The 6,541-nt window shown below is 46.3% G+C and overlaps 1 pseudogene; it reads right to left on the bottom strand.

Annotated features, from left to right (window-relative positions):
• Positions 1 to 6,001: 6,001 nt before the first annotated feature.
• Positions 6,002 to 6,263, bottom strand: LOC101601491 (annotated as a pseudogene).
• Between the last annotated feature and the right edge of the window lie 278 nt (positions 6,264 to 6,541).

Below are 6,541 nucleotides of genomic sequence, written 5' to 3'. Positions count from 1 at the left end.
TTTGCCTGCAAAGCCAGAGGCCCAGGTTCGATTCCCCCAGGACCCACGTAAGCCAGATGCACAAGGTGGAGCATGCGTCTGGAGTTTGTTTACAGTGGCTGAATGCGCTAGTGTACCCATTTTCTCTCTCTCTCTCGCATTCTCCCTCTTTCTCTCAAATGAATAAAAGATAAAAGAAAAAAACAAAAGCAAAAAATACTGTAGATACAGGTCATTGTCAACATTCTTTTTTGAAATATTGTTTCAATTTTTTAACATTTTATTTATTTATTTATTAGATTCAGAAGGACAGAGGGACAGAGGATGGGCATACCAGGGCCTCTAGCTGCTGCTGAAAGACCCCCAAAGGGAGACCTTCACTCAAGTCTGGAGATAGCACGCACCCAAAGACACATGGGAGACCAAACTTGTTGCAAAAGCATGAGGCTTTATTAGGGAAACCAGAGCTCTGGGGTGGGCATGTATCTCATGCAGGAGACAGAGGAGTCGACCCTGAGCCCTATTGGGTGTTTCTTTTTATAGGGTTTTTAGCAAGGAAGGAAAAGGGGAGGGGATTTCACAAGGGCATTTGCCAAGCTTGTACAGTTATGTCTACATATCTTATTTGTGCATAACCAGAGTTTAAGTCCTTGGTCAGGCTGTCTTGGGAAACTATTTTTTTTCCTCTTCCCAGGACATAAAGTTTAGGTTGACCCGACCAACCCATATCTTGGGCCACCCGCAGCCTATCTTTTAGCCTATTTTTGACTTACTCCTGAATATACAGTTCAGGCTGTCCCCTACCTGTAGCAACCAGCTATTTCTTCACTAAGTTTACTTTAAAATTTTCTAGCCTACCTTTCACTGCAAACGAACTCCAGATGCATGTGCCATGATGTGCATCTGGATAACATGGGACCTGGAGAATTGAAACTGGGTCCTTAGGCTTCGCAGGCAAGTGCCTTAGCCACTAAGCCATCTCTCCAGCCTTCTTTTAAAATTATTTTTATTTGTTGAATACAGAGAGAAAGGACACACCAGGGCCTCCTGCCACTGGAAACAGATGCATGTGTCACTTTGTGCAGCCGGATTTATGTGGGTACTGAGGAATCGAACCCTAGCCATAAGGCTTTGCAAGCAAGCACCTGCAACCACTGAGCAATCTCTTCAGCCCTCAGCTGTCATTCATATTTTGGATGGTGTGGTCTGCATGGAGAAAAGAAATATGGAGAAGGATGACAAGGTGGGACACTGAGATCTGTGCACAGGATCCCATTTAATCCTCACAGTAAATCTTTTTAAAAATATTTTTGCAGGGCTGGAGAGATGGCTTAGCGGTTAAGCGCGTGCTGTGAAGCCTAAGAACCCTGGTTCGAGGCTCGGTTCCCCAGGACCCACGTTAGCCAGATGCACAAAGGGGCACACACGTCTGGAGTTCGTTCGCAGTGGCTGGAGGCCCTGGCGCGCCCATTCTCTCTCTCTCTCTCTCTGCCTCTTTCTCTCGCTCTGTCGCTCTCAAATAAATAAATTAAAATGAGCAAAAAAAAATTAAAAAAAAATATTTTTACAGCCGGGCTTGGTAGCGCACGCCTTTAATCCCAGCACTTAGGAGGCAGAAGTAGGTGGATCACCAAGAGTTCAAGGCCAGCCTGAGACTATATAGTGAATTCCAGGTCAGCCTGAGCTAGAGTGAAACCCTACCTCAAAAAACCATATATATATATATATATATATATATATATATATATATATATATATATATATATACTTATTTGAGATATATTATATGTATATATATATATATATGTATATGATTATATGATTTCTCTATTTGAGAGAGAAAGAGGCATAGGCAGAGAGAGAGAGAAAATGAGTGTGCCAAGGCCTTCAGCCACTGCAAAGGAACCCCAGACACATGCTCCACCTTGTGCATCTAGCTTAACGTGGGTCCTAAGGAATCAAACTTGGGTACTTTGGCTTTGCAGGCAGGCACCTTAACCGCTAAGTCATCTCTTCAGCCTACAATACATTTTTTTAAAGTCTTTTCTACTTAATATATATTTCATATGCCTGAGATACATAAATCAACTAATTACCATGTCATTGGAAAAAATATGTTTAAAATTAATAAAACTCTAAAGGTCTCGGAAACAAGCCATTTGATCATGATGGGACAAGACCGAGCACGTTGGGTTATTCTTTCAATCTTCCCAACAGGAAAACAGTAAGATGGAATGATGGAGACTGCTAAGTGTTTAATTAGCAAACTGACTCTGGTTGCCTTGCAAACTAGGCCCCTTCCTTTGCTTAGAATTGCAACGCCTACTGCACAACTGTAACACAACTGAACAACATGAATTCAGACTTTGGTTGTTTTTCCAAATCCACAATTAAGACATAAATTAATTTTTTTAATTTCTAAATAATATTTTTTGATTTTTCGAAGTAGGGTCTTACTCTCTAAATTTGTTTTGTTTTTCGAGGTAGGGTCTCACTCTGGTCCAGGCTGACCTGGAATTAACTCTGTAGTCTCAGGGTGGCCTTGAACTCACAGCGATCCTCCTACCTCTGCCTCCCGAGTGCTAGGATTAAAGGCGTGCGCCACCACGCCCAGCTCTAAATATTTTTTAAATTCTTTTTATCAGATATGGACATATTTAATATGTAAACAACACATGTTGGTACCATCCTTTCCCTCCTCTCTGCCCCTTTTCTGAAGAGGCTCTCCTTGTTGGGGATGCAGGTCAACCCCATGGGGATTGTGGGCCATGCATTTGTGGGGGCAGCAGTCAGTTGTGGGGGAGAGGCAATGTCTCTGTGCAAAATGTCCCAACTTGTGGCTCTAACAATCTTTCCTCCCCCTCTTCCATGAAATTCCCTGAGCCATGGTGGTTAAGTTTTAAGTCGACTTCGGTGATAAGCACTTAGGAGGCTCTGGATCTCTGGTTTGGTAGGAGTTGAGTGTCCTCAATGTCTATCTCCTTCACCCTTGTGCTGGTATCAGATCACTAAGATAGCAGCACTCTTGCTCATTTCCCCAGTTCCTCTGTGGTTTCAGCTGGGGCCGGGGTGGAGTGCACTGGGTGGTTTATCTCCTCAGGGCCAGCTCCCGTTCCACACCACCATGCCCGCCTGCGCACCATCCTCACAGGGAACCAGCACCAGGAAGCTAGGAGGAGCCAGGAAACAGGTCACAATAAATCTTTTTGAAACATTTTTATTTATTTATTTATCTGAGAGAAAGGAAAAGTAAGATAAAGAGAATGAGTGCACTAGGACCTCCAGTTGCTGCAAAAGACCTCCAGACACATGCGCCACATTGTGCATCTGGCTTATGTGGGTCCTGGGGAATCCAAGCAGGGTCCTTTGGCTTTGCAGGCAAGTGCCTTCACAGCAAAGTCATCTCTCCAGCCCCACAATAAATCTCTGATGTAGGTAAAATTGTATCAGTTCACACAGAAAATTGAGGTCTAGAAAAACTAAATAACTTGCCTAAAATAATGGAAATTGGCAGGCAGCCTATCTGGTTCCAGAAGGCAAATATTTCCTACTATAAAATCGTGTGCCTCCTAAGGGATGAGGAGAGCAGTTTCCAGGAAATAAATATAAAAGTCACCTCTAACCTAATTATTGTGGGTGGGGTGGTCTGGTGAGTCACGCTAGATGTGGAATTCTCTTTCCAGGCTGAGGTTGAGAAAGGCTGCTTGGACAAATGACAATGACAGGGAAGGTCATAATTTATATTTATCAAATTCCGAGGGGTAGACATCTACAAAGATGCAACGGACATGCACCAGAGTGAGTGCTGAAGGAATGGGTGTGAGTCAAACAGTTGGCCTTCTAATACAGGGGAGAAGGCAGGAGCCCAGAGCTGTGCATGGCAGGACACAGTGAGGCTGGCTCCTGGCGGGCCATGGACTCAACTGCAAAGCAGGGAGGCCTGGAATGCCCTCTTGTGTGGGGTTGATAATGCAAAGCACGCTCAACATAGGCAGCAATGGGCCTGTCCCTGGACTCTGGACAGGCTTAGGGGCTGTCCCTGGCCTGGAGGGTGTGTTGTTTATCAGCCATTAAGTACAATGATATCCTGAGTCATATGTGACCCAGTTGGTCACGAGAGAATTATATGGCCCCATCCAGCAGATGGTGAGCAGTCATAATTGGATTCCTACTCTGTATCTGAAGGAGAAGAACGTGGAGTAACAAGTATAATATAGCTATTATTTCCACCAGTGCCATCCTTATGGCACGCACCTTTGAATTGTCAACCCCTTCCTCATGCAGGATGTTGGTTCTTGTTCTAATTTACAAGATGGCCAGAGCATTGGAGAGATGGCTTAGTGGTTAAGGTGCTTACTGGCAAAAGCCAGGACCCAGGTTTGATTCCGTACTACCCACTGAAGCAAGATTTGCAGTGGCTAGAGGCTCTGGTGCACCCATTCTTTATTTTTCTCTCTCTCTCTCAAATAAAAAAAATTATTTTAAAAATATTTAAAAGATAGAGGGGCTGGGGATGTGACTCAGTAGTAGAGCAGGTGCTTAGCATGTTCAAGGTACTGGGTTTTATTCATTAAAAAAAAAAAAAAGCTGGGCTGGAGAGATGGCTTAGCGGTTAAGCGCTTGCCTGTGAAGCCTAAGGACCCCGGTTCGAGGCTCGGTTCCCCAGGTCCCACGTTAGCCAGATGCACAAGGGGGCGCACGTGTCTGGAGTTCGTTTGCAGTGGCTGGAAGCCCTGGCGCACCCATTCTCTCTCTCTCCCTCTATCTGTCTTTCTCTCTGTCTGTCACTCTCAAATAAATAAATAAAAAATGAACAACAAAAAAAAAAAAAGCTGAGCCAGATGTGATGGCACATGCCTTGAATCCCAGCACTTGGGAGGCAGAGGTAGGAGAATCACCATGAGTCCAAGGCCACCCTGAGACTACATGGTAAAGTCCAGGTCAGTCTGGTCTACAGTGAAACCCTACCTCCAAAAAAAAAAAAAAAAAATGTGTGTGTGATGGTGCATGCCTTTAATCCCAGCACTTGGAAGGCAGAGTAGGATTACCCTGAGTTCGAGGCCAGCCTGAGACTATATAGAGAATTCCAGGTCTGCCTGAGCTAGAGTGAGAACCTACCTCAAAAAAACAAAAACAAAACAAAATAAACAAACAAAACAGGCATGGTGAGCCAGGCATGGTGGCACATGCCTTTAATCCCAGCACTTGGGAGGCAGAGGTAGGAGGATCACCAAGAGTTTGAGGCCACCCTGAGACTGGATAGTTAATTCCAGGTCAGCCTGGACCAAAGTGAGACCCTACCTTGAAAAACAAAAACAAAACAAAACAAAAAACCAGGCATGGTGGTGCATGCGTTTAATCCCAGCATTTGGAAGAAGGGGAAGGAGGATCTCTCAGTTTGAGGCCAGCTTGGGACTACAGTGTGAGTTCAGGTCATCCTGGGCTAAAGTGAAACCCTACCTTGAACCCTAACCACCCCCCAAAAAATAAATAAAAGAGCCAGACAAGTCAAAATGACCTAAGATCTGGAAGACCTACCATGGAACAGGCGTGGCTAGAGACGGAGAAGGCCTCAAGACCCAGGTCTCTCTCTCTCTCTCTCTCTCTCTCTCTCTCAAGGTTCTCACATGCCGCTTTAATGGAGATTTTCACTACACCATGAGGTGGAAGACTGGAATATGCCCTTTCTGCCCCAAGAATGAGGAGGAATGCGGAATAGGGCAACCTAGTTGAGGAAGCCGGGGACATCTCTGAATTCTTCACAGTGCAGCCGTGAACCAACATGTGGGTGCCCTTCCTAACGGATCACCCACATCTGGCTGACATCCCCTGTTCGTTTCTCAGCCCTCCTCCCTGCGGGGCACCCTAATAACCGCGAAGTCTGAGCAGGGATGTCCACGCTGCCCGGCCGTGCGTGCACATGGGGTGCAGGGGCGCCGGGGTAAGCAGCAAGCCAGGTATGGCATCCGTTATGGGGCTGTGCTGCTCCAAGTCCCGTGGCCAGAGGGCCCTGGCTCCTCCGTTAAGTCTCGGGACAGTTTCTGTTCACAACTGCCTTAGGGGCGAATTCCAGCTTGTTCTGCAGGCTCACCACCCGGTGTGGTCTTTGCCCAGCAGCTCGTCCAGCATGCCAGCTTCCCACCACTCTGAGATGCTCTTCGCCTCCTCCACAGGCTGGAGGGTCTTTTCCCCTGAAGAACCAGTCCAGCCCTGACCACACAGGCCACAGAAAAGATGACATAGGAGGCATAGGTATGCATGAAGGTCCAAAGCAGAGGCCACATGACATCAGGTGGCCACATGGAGCAGCCCAAGAGGATGCTCTGTATAACTGTCGGGTCCCTGAAACACTAGAAAACTTTGAAGGATTCCATTGCTGAGTGGGGAAGAAAGTCTATGCTGGTCTCTCTCCAGGACTGTGTTCCTGTGTTCCAATGTTCCCCACAGGGGACCTCTGAGCCTGCGGCCACTCTCGTCCCCTCAAGATCCAGGTCTCTTGCCTTGGGTTTTGGAAAGACCATTGTGCCCACACCCTCACACCAACCACATTTAGAAAACAAAG

Source organism: Jaculus jaculus, chromosome 9, assembly GCF_020740685.1.
Source record: "Jaculus jaculus isolate mJacJac1 chromosome 9, mJacJac1.mat.Y.cur, whole genome shotgun sequence".
Lineage (NCBI taxonomy): Eukaryota > Metazoa > Chordata > Mammalia > Rodentia > Dipodidae > Jaculus > Jaculus jaculus.
This window is presented reverse-complemented; position numbering and strand designations above follow the sequence as displayed.